Source organism: Dufourea novaeangliae, unplaced genomic scaffold, assembly GCF_001272555.1.
Source record: "Dufourea novaeangliae isolate 0120121106 unplaced genomic scaffold, ASM127255v1 scaffold372, whole genome shotgun sequence".
Taxonomy (NCBI): Eukaryota; Metazoa; Arthropoda; class Insecta; order Hymenoptera; family Halictidae; genus Dufourea; species Dufourea novaeangliae.
The window spans coordinates 373,416-393,777 of record NW_015374259.1 but is presented as its reverse complement, the minus strand read 5'-3'; positions in this window follow the sequence as shown (position 1 = coordinate 393,777).

Sequence of the window (20,362 nt, the reverse complement as noted above, 5' to 3'; positions counted from 1 at the left end):
TTGCCCTTTTAGGGCCGATCCATATTATCGATTCGCTCTCGGTTCGATCATATCCCTGAGTATCCACCCTATCGGTCGTTCACGATCACATCCCTCAATTTATTTTCCACCGTCCTATTATCGAGGTCATAACCATTTTATTCTATACACTGGCAATATTTTCGGATGAAGAATTGGCTATAATTGCCGTCGTATTGAACAAAAAAGATAACAAAAGTGGAAAGTGTCAAAGAAGAGGAACGTTACCCATAATGTAAATACGTCTAATGTAAATTACAGAATAATATTTTATCGAACCGAGAGCGGAGTGTGAACGAAGCGAGAACGGATCGATAGTGTGGACCGAGCCTTACTCTTTGTTCTTCCTTTATTTGTTTTTTGTTAGTTCTATCGATCTCTTACGCTGTTGAGTGATAATTGACGGGATTCAGAAGCTGCAATTGTAGCGGCAATGCCGCAAGTATAACCTCGCATGTGTGTGCTTCGACGATACAGCTAATTTCATTATTATCGTTTTCTAACGTACACCAACGAGCAAATTTCCGCTAGGGGAAACAGTGAAGTTGACGAAGGGCCTGCTACCATTTAATTTTGGGAGTTACTGAAATTTATACCGAATTAACATTCCAAACAACATAAAAAGGAATATCTTTTTCTAATGATGATAATAATAATTTTTAAAACCTAAGTATATATATATATAAAGTATATACTTTTAAATAAATATTGTTAAGTTACTCTTATATGTGTACTTTTATGATCGTCGAATCCAAAGTAACGATCATTCTAATACAAAAATTTAAATTGAGTTTTGGCGCCATGCGGTTTGCTTGGTTGTGGTATCGGGCCCTTTTTCCTTTACGAGTTTGCCCCCATAGACTACTGAAATCTGGACATACTGCCGTCACACACGCTGCATGCTGACCTCGGACGCGACGTATGAGCCCGGTGAAATCAAATGAAATTTTCTGTCCGTCCAACGAACTAGGAATAGGCGTCCCAATAAATTTTATTTTCCGCGTACGGCGAGATGAGGATCCTCCCCGTTGTTTCGCGTCACCCGATTTTTCGCAAGGATGGAGCTATATTGGCCTGGGATGTATTCCGTCCGCGCACTTCGCCCAGCTATTGGCCCGGTGACTCTTTTTAGATGAAATACTGGGGGTGGGGGCAGGTAGCGCATGGAAGCCGAGGGGGGAACTGGATTCTTCGAATGGAGAGATGGAATCGCGATAGTTCTGATGGGATGTCGTTTCACGAAATATAATTTGTAAGGCTCGTAGAAATTTCCAGTCGCAGATTTCCTCTGTCGATTCAAACATGCTGCATTTTGGACGTAATTTACTATTGAAATATAATTGTTTGGAATAATTGTCGTCGTATTGTTTGCTAGAAATTAGTTGAATATGTAATTGTAGGAGCGTTGGAAAAATGAGAGGGCCCAAGCGGGATTCGAACTCACGACCCCCGGCACCGAAAGCAGAGATTCTTCTACCCACTACTCCACGGAACCCTCCTATTTTCCCAAGATGTTATTTGCTCCTTTGTTGGGTATGGAGTTCCCGATCCCACATAATAGCTGGCATTTTATGCGTATGAAAATATTAAGTCTCTTTGTTCTCAAATGTTGCCTGTACTATTTGAGGTTAGAAGTTGTCGTAAGGCGCAATATTAATTATTGGCTAATTAATAATGCGTACACGTTTTATTCAGTGATTATTTATATTTGTTGCACGTGGATCGGTGGGAAATCGAACTAACTATATGCATCTACACTTTTGGTTTAACATTTATTACTGATTATTTAAAACCCTTACAACTATATTACTCACTATTCAACATGTTTCTCTACCGCTGCTACCTTCCGCGCTACGCACTCTCATCTCTCCCTCCTTCACCGCATTTCACAACCACGTTCCATGACCGTTGTGGGCCATCACATAACAATATTGTAAAATGTTTGTGTAATTTCATGCGACTCCTTTTCTACACTGCAATGTAATTTTAAATTAACAGATCCCCCTAACTTATATCTTCATTTGATATAATTTTAGAAAAAGAGTTACGGTCCTTACCATCGTCATTGCAATGTATAGTACTCAGTTGTACTCTGTATTATACGACGAAGAGTAATGGAATGCAAAAGTTATTAATTACTTTAGCATTCAAAAGACAATCTCATGGAAGTCTGATTATCAGTCAAATTCCTTTCCATCCATATTAAAATTTGATTCAAACTGAATTTAACATTTAATTATATTCTTTATCATAGAAACTTTTTTAACTAGAAGTTTAATTCACGGAACAATAATGCTACAATTTATGTAACAGTGTACAGAGGTTAAACACTGTATCGATGTCTCGTTACATTTCTCCATAAATAAAATATAAGAAAGAAATTATTATTCGTAAAACAAAACTTTGTACAATAATAAAGAAATATCCTTAATGATAATGTTTAATTTGGGGTCTTGACTGACTCAATTTCATCTCAAATATAAAATAAATGTCTTTTATATTCTATTTATTTCGTGCTCCTAACAACTTCATCTATTTTGTATATCCTATCTGCAAATTTCTGCTGCTAAACTCTGTTCCAGATGTCCTTAATTATATAACCCACTTCCTCAAAATGAATAACTATAGCGAGCGGACGCGGCGACGCGTAAGAATCAGCAATTATTCAACAGCCTGTGGTCCTTTCTTCGTGCGAGAAGTTTCTTTTGAATCTTCAGTTTGCTCTGTATTCGGCGAACTGGCAACATGCAACAAGGAGCAAGGCACTATTCACGCTAAACTAATATAAAGCAAGTATGCTTAGGTCTAACTCGCCAAGAATGTTGCGCGTCTTAGAAAGTTTCATTACTGTTTTATCTCTATTGGTTTACGCAGCGTTAAATTGTATTGCAACGAAATTGAGTAGACATTTAGCTTAGTAAATTTGTTCTTCATAATCATTCATTCGTACGCAAAAAAATAAATTACGTGATTTTTATTTATTATACAAATGATCTACTAATTGTGTTGATACTTTAAAATCCTTTATATTTTTACTTCATTATAAGAAATACTTTCTCTTACACGCGAATTCTTTGGAACATAAAATTTTTTATGCAGTGTTTAATTAGTTTTTTATTTCCGGAACGCGTTAATAGATTAAGTACCTGTACTTTTACAACATTTTTTCGGACTCGTATTTGCATTCGATACTCGTAAAACCTTTAACCCTTACGTCGATAACCAAAATTTTCTACATTGTTCAACAACTGGGTTTAATTAAACACACAGTAATGATTTCGCTTCCACACTTACCCTTCAACTGGCTTTTGACCTTTTTACAACATAGGTATCAAATATTATACTATTGTAAGAGATTCGAATAAAAAATAACAACCGAGGACGAAGTATGTTCATAAACTGAAGTTGGTTTATGATAGAGTCATAACTTTTTCGCTTCTTTTTAGTGTCACCAATAAATAGTTCATAGTATATTTTTCTAGTAGGATTTTAAATTTAATTTTTTATGAACAAGAAAATCGATCTTCGAACATTCAAATGACGAGGCATTTCGCATTAAAATTAACAGTACGGAATATTATTGGTAGACCACGCACAGAAACTGATGTACACTCAGTTTCTGAACATATGTTTCCACAACGAGTGGGATCTTGTTATAGATATGGGTCACGATGCTCCAATTAAAAAACGTAGGAAAACGCGCAAGTTGAAAACATTTCAAAAATTAAAAAAATAATAATTCTAAAATTGGTGTTCTTCTATTACAGATCAATAACTAAATATATGTATAGATACCTCAACTGGTTTATGCGTAATTCTTTTATCTCTTACCCTTAGCCAATTGGAACTTAGTTGTGTTTTTTAGAGTAAATTTTAAAGTGGAATTCGTACTAGTACTTTAGAGCGTAAGTGACAAAATAGATATAAAATAAGTGTTTTATACAGAAGCAGTAGGTGACACTGGCATAAAATGGAATTTGTGTTTAGACTTCTAGTTTAGTTCCTACCAGTTTCCAGTGAAAATTATTTTTTGTAATTATATTAAGCAGACATCAGACCTTTATAATTGAAGGGGTCGGTTATATTTTAAATATAGTACTTCGAAATTAATGAATAAGTAGGTAATGTTCCAATTCAGAAATTTGGCTCCCTATCGATTTTAACAACACTTACTTTGCTTCAGGTATTTATATTTAATATTGCATACAGGTAGTTAGAAATGCCAAGAAAGTTCGGCAACAACATTGTCACCTTTTTTATATATATATTATATTTACACTATTTTTATAATACATATTCAGGGAAACAGGAAACATATTCTTACTATTTGGTACATAAACATTCTATATAGGTGTTATTAATCCATTCATCGGTTTATTTTTCACTACGGATGGTTTAATTCAATAAAAACAGAAATGTTCTTTCCAATTTCGTGGACGATGCGCGCCGGGTCATTAAAATCGACCCTTCTCGAGGGTCTTGAGTGGAAATTCTGTTGCATGTTTCTTAAATGTGGACGAGATTTCGGCCGCGGGCCGTGTTGCGCGTGTTCGTGTTCGTTGTTGCACATATTTGGACCTGCCTTTAGAGTTTATTCTATGTATTAGTGTAAAAGCGTTGGAAAAATGAGGGCCCAAGCAGAGACTTTACCCACTCCTCCACGGAACCGTCCTATTTTCCAATGATGTAATTTACTCCTTTATTGGGGTGAGGAGGTCCCGATCTCACATTAGTAATTTCGAAACAATGTACGTTTCATGTACGAGTGGTTCGAAAGCCGTTCAATCTGTTAGCTGAATAGAAATTTCCACAAATAAAGTCTTCTCCCGTTGGTTGGAACTGGTGAAGCGCTTCCCCATCCCCGCAGAGGGTGCACGTATTTGGCCGAACGGATGTGTAATGGAGATAGGTAGAGAACGAGTAGCTCACGGGGCTACATGGAAATCGGAGCGGAACACAGAAACCATATTGAATACCATAAATGTAGGCAAAGGTGTACAGGTTCGTAAAGGACAGTTCCCAGAGTATATACATGTATATTGTATGTAAATATATACATATATATATATATATATGTATATACCGTATGTACAGCAAATTGAGTGTGTGTACGTAAATACAGAAGAACGCGAAGCGCGCACACGCAAGCGGCTACGAATCGCTATTGCAATGTTAAAGCATCAGTTTGTGGGTAAAGGTATGTGCTTGCATGCGTTCCCAGTGGAGCGGGGCGATCGTGCATACGATTTCAGCGGAATTGTCGCACACAAAGGTGCGTTTCGAGGGAAAATCGAGAGAGGAACGTAAACCTGCAACGCTACCGCCGCAGAAAGAACATTTTTTGCGTAGATCTTTGAATTAAACACTACAGATACGTGTAAATAGTCGTCATGCGTTTGCCGTATCACGCTGGTAATCTAGTCGCAGGTTTTAGGGTGGGATCTGGACAGTGATTCGAGTTGTGAGTTAATGTAGAGTTGATATCTACGTACATAAAATGGCTGTCAAAGTTTTCGGACTAATTGTTAATTTACCATGTCTTTGTTATGACTTTTGTCAGGCACGTATTTGTTAAAAAAAGGAAAACATTATTTTTATACAAGACACATTTTAATTGAAAATGAAGCAGATTGTGTAACTTCTACTCCTAGATCGTTAGTTTTGTAAAAAAATTGGAGAATGTCAGGAAAAATTAGTGCGTTTTCGGTGTCCCTTTCACTTTTATTATTATTTATTATTTATCATTTTATTCAGGAGATTCCAGAAAATTACTCCGTGTCAAAAGCAACTGAATAATTATCACTAAAATGGCACAATATATATACAAAGTTGAAAATTTGCAATTTTAAAAACATTGATTTTTTTCGAAAACTGTACGTGCTGGCAAACAACAATTTCCAGATTCGTATTCAGTTAATAAGTCTATCAGAAACGTATATTGAAGATTATGAGGTATTTCGCGTGTTGAACAGTGTTATTAAACACTGTAGCAGATGCAGACATAAAAAAAAATCTATAAATACGACTGAAATAATGACGGTACGATCACTCCGCTCAGTTTGACATGTACGTTTAATTGCTTCCAAGTTTAAACTTAAATAATTGTACAAAAGTGAATTATATTTCTATAATAATAAGTTTGACTGACCTTACAAAACGTTTTAGTGTCCTTTAATGTCAATTCCGAATAAAAATCAATGTTTTAGAAACTAGTTATACATGTGCATATTAAAATAAACTACCGTACAATAATTCCGAAGGGAGGAATATTGGGTCTCCAAAATATATTCTTCAATATCCTTGTATGTTTGACTTTAGAACTGGATAGAATCGTGTAGCATAGTTTTGCGACGAAATATACAGGCTGGAATTTGTTTACATGATTCCTTTGAAAAGTGGACAGTCACGAGATCTCAACATGCGAACGTTCGTTTACGTGTCTCTGGCATGGCTTTCGCAAAACACACAAATCGAATCGCGAATGGATGGTACATGCATATCGTGAAAATCCATGAAAGACAGATCAAACTGATACACATGCATGAGGGTACGTAATAATTGAACGCGAGTTCGCCACGGCAACGTATACCTACTACAAGTCAAAAGTATGGGGTCAGGATTGAAAATTATGTTGAGAGAAAAATATTGGCTCATAAAAATTTAGAGAAACTCATATGTATATCAATCTAGAAAAAAGCTGATGTAATTTATACACCACTGGAAATATTTATTCTAACACAACATTTATGTGTTGCTATGAGAAGGAACGTTTTCTTTTACTTATGGAAAGTGAATTCTAATAGTAACTTATAATACTTAAAAACAAAATGTCTGTTGCTAGATGACACTCGAATAACAAAAAGTTTGGATAGGACAACGTACAACGTTAGTTTATGGATTAGTATTAGATATAATATTAGTTTATTAGTTAATGAGTGTTCGGGTACGGGAGACTACTATACATTAACTTGTAAAAAAAACGTAAACCCGATCTAAATTAATCATTTTTAAAAAGTTTAGAAACTTCTTTCCCTTTCCTGAAAATTGCTTTCCGTTTATAAGGTTCATTTTGGTTATTCCTTTTCCACATCTCCCGCCATCAGCAAACGGAATAATCGTTGCAATCGATGAAACCATTTTCCCATCTGAAGCTCCGGTAAATTCAGTCACCGACAATTACGCAATTATTCCCTTTTTTCAATAAGAACACAATCCTGAATGGCAACTGTGCTCGATCATTAACAGAGAGAACGCGGTACCGGCGATAATGACAACGCTAAAACGCATTCAGCACCGATAACGAGATTATTGTGCGTGTGGCGACTAATATCGTGCTAGCATCGGCTCCTCCATGGGTGAAATTTTCAAACACTCGGGGATATTTCAACGTTTGACGAATCCCCTCCCGAACGCAACGTCTCGAATGGCGGTCGAATAGACATCCGCGGTACAATGCGGAATATCTCCTGTACCAAAGATAATTACATCCCTCTCCCGCATATTATTGTCCCAGTGGACCATTGTTACCTACCTGCCGGCGATACAATGGATTCCTCATGGTATCTGCCGGCCTATTGTCTCGTAATTTATATTGCGAATTTATGAGTTTTCCAACGGAGTGTAACGTCGCCCGAGCCACGACTCGCGAAATCGGGCCGTAAACAGGCGAGCATCTCGATAACACCGGTAAACCATAAATCAAGGGACTGCCTAATACTTGCTGCTTGACGTGACTCGGCTGTGTTGCCGTGGGGGCATTTTATTACACATTGCAACGCGTCGGCTTGAATTCCGCGGAGAATAGAAAGATTTACGGGAAAGTTTTGACTTGAAATTTATCCCGGAATGTTTTGTTGTGAATTGAACGCGTGATCATGTACAGGGTGAATCGTCTAACTGCTATTTTAGATTATACTGGTGTTAGTGGACCGATCAGAATTTTCCTTGTGTCGCTCACTATGGTGCAAAGAAGACTTTAAGATGATTAAAGGATTTTCTTTCTGTTCATTCTTTTTCTCTGAACACTGTCAGAGTGACTGAACAAGAATCGAGCAGTTTATGAAATTGCATAGTGCTTTATGTATACTATCGCTGTGGTAAGGAGAGGATGGTTGTGAGCCTTACTACGGGATGAGTAGGTAAGTCGAATTTCAGACTTTGGGCAAAGTAATGATGATTAAGCTGTTTGGTACAGAGCAGTGCGGTCGCAGTTATTTATAGAGTAAATCAAATGCAGATACCTAGTCGGTATCCAGGTTGGTCATCCAACAGAAGTGTTTATGATAACCTTCAATTTTTTATAGGTGAACCTATGATTCTTGCATGCCCATCTTTTAGTGGATGTTAGGACAAATTCGGTAAGCATTATGAAGTAATTAGTATTTATGCAATCACTGAATAAGTCAAGGTCATCTCAATCTTTTCGTTGGTAGTGTAAATCATTGTGGAAAGTACTAATAGGAAGACCTTAATGAAAAAGGAAGATTTTAATGAAAGTTTCAGTATGTACATAACTAACATAAATCTTCGATACGTATTTATTAAATTTTCATAATAGCCTCAGATTAAAAAGTTGTAAAACACGACCTTTAATATTTTCTTCGCGATTCGGACCAATTGCAACTATTTCAAATTTTTTTTTCACATCATTTAGTAAATTAATATCTCTAACTTCACAAAAAAAAACTCAAGTCATTTGGAATAATTTTAAAAGAGTTGTTCCGTTTTAAAGGGTGTACGAATACTTTTTACACCCACTGTATATGCTTTTACGGCTAGAATTAATCGTTATAATAAAATACAACTAAATCGTACGATTTTTATTCTTTCTCATCAGAATATCGACGCGAACGGTGGACCGCTGACGAAGGGAGAGGGTAGTTTGTTACCGCGATGGATTTACATGTTTCAACGAAATATGCCACTGCAACGTGTATAAAATTTACCGGGACTTTGGTTTCGACTGAATTGTTTGAATTTTTGATCCGTGAAATTAAATTTCCCGACAGTTTTGCTCGGCCGCGACGATGTCACATCACTGACAGCGTAAACCGCGTTTTGAGCTCGCGACATTTTTAATAGGAAAACACGAGAAACGGTACGTCTCATAAGGATACGAGATTAGTCAAAGAATAGGTCAATTACAATAATCACTTGTTCCCTTGTGGAACAGGAACAGCGGCCATATGTATGTATTTGAAGACACCAGTAGTCTGTCATTCAAGATTTTCAACCCCTGAAGGAGTCGCAAAAAGAATTCGCGCGCGTCGATTCTTATCGATACTATTTGCAACTGATACCGTGATTACAAAGAGCAGTGGACACGATTCTAATACGGTTTTCTTAGCTGGAGGTTATTTAACTCACATAATTTTATGTCCTCTTGGTAGGTCTGTGAAGTTTGCACCCCCAAATGAAAAATTCTATGAAAAACCAACAGTATTTGTTTGTCCACGATTTGTCCACATTTATCCAAGCAAAATTTTCGTTTGTCCACCCTTCAAAAAAAGTTATAAACACAAAGAAATTTGTCATCTGCACCCACATGAACATTTTTCCTTAACTCTCAAGTTAAGATATGATTGTCCGCGATTTGTCCACGTTTGTCCATTCAAAATTTTCCTTTGACCACCCAGCAGAATCATATTATTATTAACAAACAGGAACAGAAAAAAATAAGATTTAATATTGACAGCGACAAACAAAAATTTTTATTGGATAAACGTGGGCATATCGTGGACAAACGATTCCGATGCTTAGTTTAGTGAAAGTGCAATAAGAAATACTCAGAGCGATCATATTTTATTATTTAGGTTTTTTGTTAATAATTCGATTCTGGTGGGTGGACAAACGAAAATTTGGGGTGGACAAACGTGGACATATCGTGGACAATCGGATCTCAGTTAGAAACGAAGAAAAAATGTTCGTGGCAGTATTGATATCATGTTCTTAATTTGTTTATAACTTTTCTTTGTAGGGTGGACAAACATGGAGAAATCGCGGGCAATCATATCCAACTTAAGAATTAAAGAAAAATGTTCATGGGGGTGCTGGTGACAAATTTCTTTATGTGTTTATAACTTTGTTTTGAAGAGTGGACAAACGAAAATTTTGGTTGGACAAATGTGGACAAATCATGGATAAACAAACACTCTTGGTTCTTCATAAAATTTTGCATTTGAAGGTGCTAACTTCAAAAACCTCCTTCTGGTCCGTTTAGAAGGCTAAAATAAGGCGTTGCAAATCCGCAAGTGTAACAGAAATACGCAATTAAAATTTTAATAACAAACTGTGTTTCCAAACGAATATAATAAATATCGTACGGTAAGTACATACTCAAATTAACCCCCGTGTAACGTTTCTTTGGATTCTCGCTCCTACTCCAGCTCTAAGCCCTAGGAGTCTAAGGTATTAGAGTGTGTGGAGCAGGCCAGGGACAAGGAGAGTAAACGGATTGGAAGACAAAAACGTTAGGTACATTTCGTCTTCGAAACACTAGCCATACTCTTCAGTAGAGCTGTAGTTGATGGTTTTCATCTAGACATGTCGGACGAGAGGATTTTGGAACTGGTATTTATAGAAATAGATTTAGGAACGACTAGTTGCGAGAATTAGCGACGACGGAGGACCTCTGTCGAGTGCCAGGTGGACTACCGGCGGATCCAAATGTAGCAGAACGTGACAAGTGCAGGATTATAGATTTTTTAGTAATGTATACAGGTTGTAACAAAAGTGTTGTAGGTCCCTGGAATGGGTCATTTGTGAGGAGGGGGAGTTGGGTCATTTGGAACAAGTTTGTCCTTAGCAAAAATGTTATTAGAGGTTATCCTTTGTTAACGAGATATTAACGAAAAACCCCGACCAATGAGAGTGCGAGTCTGCCGGCCGAGCTCTGATTGGTCGGAGTTTTTCGTTAATATCTCGTTAAGAAAGCCTTGGATAACATTTATGCTAAGGAAAAAGCTTGTTCCAAATCACCTCACAAATGACCCATTTCAGGGAGCTACAACATTTTTGTTACACCCTGTATAGGTGCATCGTATTCGGTGGAGTGATGATCTTACTGATTTATTTGTTTTTGGACACGGTTGCTTGGTCACGTTCATCAGTTAGGATCTTCATTGAGTCAGGAGGTTGATCATCCAATAAAGGCTTCGATACTAATACTAATTGTAAGCATTGTTAGATTAGGTTGCCAGTTCAATTCGTTGCACTAAAGAGACAATTTTCTGCGACATCAGGTTATTTACGCCTATAGAAAGGGCATACGGGATCGTCCTACATATACATATAATGAATAGGGGACCTTTCGCAGCCATGCTGTCGCACTATCCACTCCCGGTGATTCCCTCGTGAAAACTCTGGTTATCCTGGGGCAAAATGAAGAGCACTGTATTTTACATCCCATTTAAGGGAGGCCTGGTTGGGGAGAAATGGATGGTAAAACGGACCAGGGCTTATATGTATAGACATATGTAGACAATTCTAGCTCAGTTTAGGAAAATAATCAAATAAACTTCGCTCTTATCTACTCTATTTTCGCCTTCTCTACGGTAATTATAGAATGAGGTAAAAGAAAAGCAAAACTATGAAATTAGTTGATTTAGAAAGTAATTTGATTACTTAATACACTAGAAATGACATATTTATTATTAAGCTTTCGATGCTTTTATTGAAAACAATGATCCACTTGTATTTATACTTGAATAGAAGTGTGATTCTTGTAGCTACTGAATTTATTAAGTACTCACAGTACAATGTCAAACCCATCATTACACTGCAGACATCTAAATAAATATAGACAATTATTAATTTACAGAATCTGGAATCAAACAGAAATACTTTTCATTTATTAGAGGTTCTATGGCGATTCAAATAAATTAAAAATCTGACTAAACTTTATTAAATATTATACACTATTAAATTCTGAATAATCATGGATACTATAAATGCATAAATACACATACATACACATTTCTGTGAACAATACGTCGTCATAGTGTTAATAGAAATATGCTGCGCAATCGCGTAAGTAGCAATTATCTGACAGACTTGGTAAAGCCTTGCCAATATTAAACTGTGTCGAATAAAATACTCTTTTCCTCCGTAATATTGCGTGTCCTGGTTTTAGTAGTACCTGCACTGCAATAATCAGAATGAAATTAAATTTCCACAAAAGAGAGCGCTGATTTTCCTTTTCGACGATTTTACGAATATAGTTCCTTACGTTTGACGAGTGGAACAAATTTCTATATTCACTAATCAGTCACAAGCGTTTCACCAGTTCAGCCCAAGCACTCGTGAAATTCCTTGTTTGACCTCGGGCACATTTTAAACATTAAATCACACGTCCGGATACAATGATCCTTTGTCTCATCAGTTGGCGGATAACATAAAAGGTCCCCTGTTCGCTTCAGAGAAATCAAATAGTCGGTCCAGTTCGCCGGTAAAAGGGAACCAATCCAATCTGCTTGCAGCTCCAGCGGAGGTTTATGGACAGAACACGCACCAGCTTTGTATCTTACTGCAAAGTTAAAGGTACTTGACCGTCCACAAAGGCGTTGCCAGTCGTGGACCAAACGAGAACAAGAGTAACTTCGCTCTTTCTTTCTTCGAGGTTCTTTTAATAACGCTTCGTTGACTGGTCACATTGTGCCGGGTTATTTTGAAGTTTACTCAAGAAACTCGAGGAGGTCGCGAGGCAAAGGACGAATATCGTGTGGGTGACAAATTAGCAAGTTGTAAAAGGAGGATGATTTCCCTGTTTATTAGTCCTTACTGCTAGAATAGAATTATGAAAACACTTTGTAATTGCTATACTTAGAAGATCCTATTCTATTTAGGAGGTACATGATGCACATACTATCGACATGAGTATACATTTACAAGCATTATAATGATACTTGTGGTAACTGAAATACATGCAGGGAGGGATAAACGCAAGAAAGAAAATATTAAATTTTCCAATAATTATATTAAAATATTACATTTGTACGAGTATGTCACGTGTATGTGAATTTTTATATGGACAATGTATATATGTACCTATCAAAGTTGATTACAGTACTTTTTACTTAAGAGTATGTCAGAAATTTCTATCGATGCCTAGATTTTTACGAGAATCGTATTCCTCAGAGATTCTGTGGTAAATGCAAAGCGGTCAAACACAGTCCTCTTACCAGAAGGCATCACTGCCTTCCCCACTCCATGGCCAGATCCTTCAGGAACAAAGTCCTTATTGTTGCCAAAATGTCTGCCATCTTTCCAAATTAACGAAAAAAATACTTTTTCAGTGTTAGAATTTCAAGAAATTCCTTTTACACGAACGACTGAGAAGTAATTTGAGGAAAAACGAGCACCCTTCCAGTAATGAAATACTGGCTGCTATACGTGTGCAATAGAGGCGTGGGAAAAAAGCTTACACCATACAGAGCGTGTAACAAACAGCGAAAATCAAGTCACTGTCGGCAGAAAGCCCAACAAATGTTGCACGATTTCATGACCGTCCGCAACACGGGGTTGAGTATGCTGGCCACGCAGCCAGCATTTTTATTAACTTCCACAGCGGCAGGTTCCGACAAAACATGACTTCCCTTGCGTTCCATACACGCACGCCCGCGTTTCTTATTCCTGGAGTAGTATTAGACGGGGAAATTTTTTTGCTCGATGGATCGAATTCCAAACCATACTCAAATTCCTAGCAGAAATTCTACCGAAGATCTCTATCGCTTCCTCAACCACAATCGTATGATTTTAAGAGGATCGGTCGCTTCGTTCCGAATTATTAATTGTTGAAAATACAGGCGAAATACAGTAATGTCTCGATGTAAGACGGAAAGGTTTTTTTAGACCTTTATAAATTTGTTCTTACTCGAAGCCGAGCCTCTGTTTAACTTCTGTTGAGTCTATGTTGATTGGTTCCAGGAGGGGACGCCATCTCCCTTCCCCTCAGCGGTGAAGATAAAATAATAAACCTAAAATGGGGATAAAATACGTGTGACAGGACGGGTTATTCTACTTGAGAGACCTGGATTCAATTGTTTCACGTTTTGGTGTCATTCGTTCAAGTATATCATTTCAAATTTAGCTAGGCCATCGATCGATATCATGTATCAGCTGGGAATCGACTGTTCTAAGTAGTATAATCAGTCGCGGCAGACATGTTTTACGCGTATTGTGGTCGTATTTTCAACAATTCATAACTCGAAAACGAAGTGTCGAACTCAGTTTTGTCATTCTTGATTGTTATCTTAGTTTTGCATGTAGAATCCACCCTGTGAAAGTGTCCCACATTTTTATTAACACCCTGTATAAGTTTCTTTATTCAAGATCACCTGAACGTACTGGCACTGTATGCGACAGAATTAGTTTTTTCTTTTGCTGTAATATAATGGCAATAAAAGTAATATCATAGCATTTGGAAAACGTCGACTAGTATGATACGACGACTAAAATATCAATAATATTAGTAATTATAGCAGTCTGTCATGATCTGACGCTACGTGGAGCTACTGCGCTTCCGCTTGAGGGCGGTTTTTGTGTTTGGATACCCTTTTCTCTCGCCACGTGTCGACGCGTTAGTATGTATAAAAGTTTTAGCAAAGTTGTAACAATCTGGAAGTCCACATTCGTAATACCTTAAATGCATTTATATTTTATATATAATATTTAATTATAAATTGTAGTCAGTAAGTGTATTTTATAACAATAAAATTACTTTTTATAACAGTAATTATGCTATTATTTTTTTCTTAATAGTTTATGTACAGGCTGAGTAATTTAAATAGATCCTTTCGAATATCTTCGAAACCGTTGAAGATACCAAAGAAGCTTTCAAATAAAACTTGAGTGGTATCAAAGAGAAATAAAATTTGATGTAAGTATTTTTTGTAAGTGGAAGCGTAGAAGACATATGAGGGTTAAATTTCTTCTCCGATACGGAAACATATAACCTTGTAATGCATTAGTGGATGTGCCTCGCCATTCTCTACAAAATGGTATTAAACTCCAATATTTATACATAGAAACCATTAGTATAGGAGATATTTTAATTCCAATATTGCGCGCGATACTACGCACGATGTCCAAGGACGTACTTTCAAACATCAATCTTAAGAAGAACGTATTGCTTATACTACTTTGCTATATTTAAAATAAAATCTCCTTTAAATTAACGGTTTTTCAGCAAAAATAGTTTAATACCTTTTTTTACGGAATGACAAACATCATCCACTAATGCATTAAAAACTGTATATTTCCGTCTAAGAGAACAAAGAGCTTCATATGTCTTCAACGCGTCCACCTACAAAAATCCACTCACATCAAATTATGTTCCCTTTGAAACCATACCACTTTTATTTGAAAGCGCTTAAGGGATCATCAATGGCTTCCAAAATATTGAACGAGATCGATTTAAATGACCCGCCCTGTAGAGTGTTAATAAATAGATTTGAATCTTGAAAGTGAATAGTCTGAATTCTCTAGATAGGTTTCTGTATTATGAAAAGTAAGAGATATTCCAGAGATGTCAAGACAAGGAGATCACCCTGTATATTTAAATAACCGAGTGGAACTGCTTACTCGACGACTGCGCTTCTCCTTAATGATTTTAGTATGCTTGCGGTCACGTAATTTTCCTACGTATGTAGACGGTTTCGTGAACTGCTGCCCTAGTTCTTGTACATTGTTAATTCTATATTTGCACAAAAATGTTCTGGAATGCAGAGAAACATTTTGTCAATTCATGTAATTCTTGTAAACCAGATTCTCTAGAGTTCTGGAGCACACAATTATTTTTTGCAGTACACTTTACCATTTCTGCCCAAAAAAATGTTGGTGCACGCAGGGACATATGACAGGAAAGAAAATACATATAAATGAGAAGTAGTAGAACTAGACGGTATTGTTTGCTCCGCATATGCAACTGGTTATTTAATATACGATGTGGTAAATTCATATTAAGAATGTAGATATAATTATTATTTACCTTACAATAATAACATAGTAAGAATATACATAACATAACAACAATAACAACACAGATAAATGAGTTTCTGTCGGATATATTTACTTTCCATCGATACTAATAGGATACATCACAAAATTACGACTACACCTGTTTTCCGCAATTAAGCTTTCCTGTTTTACGTGTGATCTCGTTCCCAAAAGAATTTCTTTCGCTCTGTTCCATTGAAAAGAAAAATGTAGTCATATTTTGTATGGTTACATTTACAAAAAAGGTGATCTGTAGGCAAAAGGATGCTGATACACTACTCAAAATGTTTTGTGCGACATGTTCTAATATTTCTAATGATACGAAGGGCCCAAACCATGGTAGCAGTTCAATACAATATTTATTGATACTCCACAGTCCACCCTTAACCACAATGAACAAGTGGCCTTCGCCCGTTTTGTAATTGGTCATACAAAATTAATGGACACATATATTCCGAAGAAAACAACACCTAAATAGGACCACTGTAACCAACGACACTTTCCCATCAAATTCTCATTGAATGTCCCAAATTCAATCACTTCTGGTCAAAATATCGAATTAATTAGAATTTCAGTATTAAACCCTATACTGTATCAGAAGCATACCCAATTTCTTAGAACATACGAAATTATTTTCTAAATAATAATTACCACGTAGTTGATGAGACATTGATCATTAATTCATACGCTTTTTTATTTTGCATGACTGACAGTAGTCTAAACGCATAGAAATACAATAAAAGATAGATTAAGGCAGCTAAAACTTGTTCCTTTTGTATACATGTACATTTTTATTCAACGTTGATCATGATGCTTTCCTCGACATCGTTTTTGATAAGTTCCACAGATTCCACCATGATGTAAATGTCCTGATACTTACGGACGATAGTATACTTCGTTTCACTGACAATGAGAGATTCGAAACTTACAATCAACAGTGCACATCAGAGTGCCATTTTTATATTTTCCTTATTATAAAAATCACAGATAGACAAATAATAATGATACAATAACTTCAAATTATTATTGAAAGTGAAACTCTTTTTTGCAGTAATTAAAGCATTGTGTATAATATTCTTAATATTTGCACTACTTTCAATACATTCCAGAATGTCTTTTTATTAAACCTACGAACACATTTTATTAATCTCGACTGTAATGAATCGCGTCCCGGTGTGTCCGTTCAACATTTCTCCTCTGACAGCGTCGATTACATTCCGTCGAAGTATTTCCATAACGAAGGGGCAGGAAATCGACGCTGAAATGTTTCTGAAAGTAATGCAGCTTATGGTGCATTTGCGAGGAAAACCCAGTCGATTCCCCCCAACGGCCGAAGGATACTTTTGACACGGAGCTGCTAGAACGAAGTCGCGGCGATTCCTTGAATCGTAAATCACTCCCAACTCGACAGTACCACCCGTACCGCGGGATCCATAACGTTCCCGGTTCTGACAAACGCATTCGCCTCGATTATGACGCGTGACACGAATCGAAACGGGTTCACGCCGGATATGGCGCGCCATCTTTAACAGGCTGTATCCACAGAATGAGTTTTGAAGTTTCGAGGAATCCCATCTTTAAACGGTCGATTGTCTTCTGATCTAGCTTTTCTGCTCCTCCATTGATTCACTGACTCTTCAAAGTTTTCTGTTACGACGTTCTTTGTCCAGAGACCCTGAAGACATTTAATCCTCTACGTACTGATGGATCCGAGACCCGAACCGCGACTGGGTCCATTTAGACTCGTAATATTTTCCCTTTGTTAACATTGCAAGTCGTGTATCTAACATTAGGAATAACACATGGCACATAGTACAGGTACAAATAGTGTTACAAAATTCCGTTTAAATGACTCATTTACAAATAATAAACAGGATTTTCCGAAGTATTATTTCCAGTATTATTTTCCGAAACATTTCAACATCGAGTTTTTGCTCTCTCATTATGGAAATAAATTATTAACAATACCTAAGTTCTATCCTGTTAACGCCACAAAATAAAACTGATTCATGCGTTCTAAGTAAATAAATTGGATTGCAAAGAATGTACTGAATTCACAATATTTTAAGGCTCTCTGTGTTTTAAGTGTGTGGACAAGTGTCAAGTATAATTGACGGTAAGGTATCATGGTTTACCACCACTTTACTCATAACCAGGTTTAAGTGAGAAAGACACGAACACCTGGCAATTTTACAGACTATAAAAGATTACATTGAAAGAAATGAAAAAAAATATAGTTCATAATCAAGTACTGTCGACGTAGGGAAGAGTCCAGGTCTCAGAATTCCTTTGTACTTCTGACGATTCTTGCATCGCAAAATGCTTAGCGTGACTGCTTTAATGTAATAAACAAATACTAATATAGTTCAAAAACACAATAAGTAACAACGTAAATGTACATGGATCTATGCACAAACGTAGACTGTTTGATGGTTGGATTTCATTCAGAAAAACTGTGAAGAATTGGGACTATTCTCTATTCGCTAAGTCCTAAAAAAATTTCAGATATTTCCTTCATGCTTTCCCTAATTGGTGGACTCGTCGATGTAGGTGTGTAACTTCCTAGAATCAACTTTTGTTAAAAATTAGTAAAATGACCTTGTAACGACCTAAGCGCATACAATTTACAGCTGCACACTCTGTCCATATTTTCATTCATTCAAATAGCCCTGTTATTTGCCTGGCAACTGCCTTATCGCATAAACACCCCCTATAAATGCTAAACTTCGCGCCTTGTTCCTGATATTATGAGTTATAATGGACTGACGGTCGCAGAGGCGCCGGAACATCGAACGCCAGCTCATTTACAATGCAGTCTGTCGTCTGATGTATAGGGGCAACTGGATACCTTGACGACGGCAAACTTTTAATACCGGATTGGGGGAACGTCGAAAGTTTCGGATGAAGTATATCGTGCGTCGACAAGTTAAGTATCGGATCAGCCGATTTAGATCGATCCTCCATGAATACTTTAACTTGCCACATCAGGCGTTTTAATTCGTAAAACACGAGTATAACGTTTTTCGTTAAAAATAGAAGGTAAAATTGCACAAGTAGAATATTTGCAAAAAGAAGTGCAAAAATTATTTCAGAAGTATTTTCGTTCAACCGATTGTGGGAAATAATATGACAAAATTATTCTGTTGTAACTGAATTGTAATAACCTTTTATTTTTTCATCAGATACATTTAGAAATTGATTTGAAAACGTGAGTGGTGTGAAACATTGATGGAAATTCTAATCAAACAATGTTTATCATTAACTATGGTTAGTACGTTTTACACAAATGTAAATAGTTTAATGAAAACTCAATTGACGTTAAAAAAAATGTATTAGAACTCAATAATTGAGAACGAAGGAGATACTAACAAATTTCACATATATAATAAATGTTAACATGAAACGTTCACATAATTGTCAAGCTATTGGTATAGGTGAATCGACGACACATCGTAACAACAAGAATAAAACTTAATTAAACAAAACATAATTAAATCTTAGCTGAACCTCAAAGCTGGTAAATCGAATAAAATTATTGAATATTACATCATTTGTCATTAAACTCACAATGTTTATGCAAATCCACAATTTTAAACTGCACTAGACGACTTACTGTGTTGGTAATAATAAATAAATATCGTAAAGTTTCATTAAGATCTTTATTCCACTGCACTTTGCATGTTAAAATTTGCTGTAAATACATGAATACTATTCTACGTATTGCAAATATTTCAACTATGCAATAGTACAAATAATTACGGGTTTAAGTGAATATTAAGAGAACTTCTGGAATATTTCAATGCAAACTGACTAACACAAAATAAAAGTGCAGAACTATACTGTATGCGCCAAAGATTCAGGATTATTAAAACAATAATGTATTATCTGAGTTTCCAGTATATACTTAACAAATGATTGGAAAAAATGAAATAACATGTTCCTACGCTGTTATAAACTCAAGTTTCCATTAGCCCGACATAAACCTGTTTTCATATTAGGTATCAAAAATTGAGTGCACTGTGATTTATATACAAAAACTATCATTTTTAATTCGTGTACTGCACGAAATAAAATTTTACACGCACACTACAAATAGAATCACAATTCATCTGGACCAACTGACAGAAGAAATTCCATTCATTGTCATTCCCAAGTTACTGCAGTGGATTCATTCCAACGATCTTCAGCAAAACCGACAAAGAGCAAGGAATTTTTCAACGGGCATTTCCTCCACGCTTTAATAAATAATACAGATTATTTCTCTAAACAGGTAGTATGCCATAAAGAAATTATTACAGTAAAAAGAAACTAAATCGACGAAAAATGTTTGTCACAGATATGAATAATATTC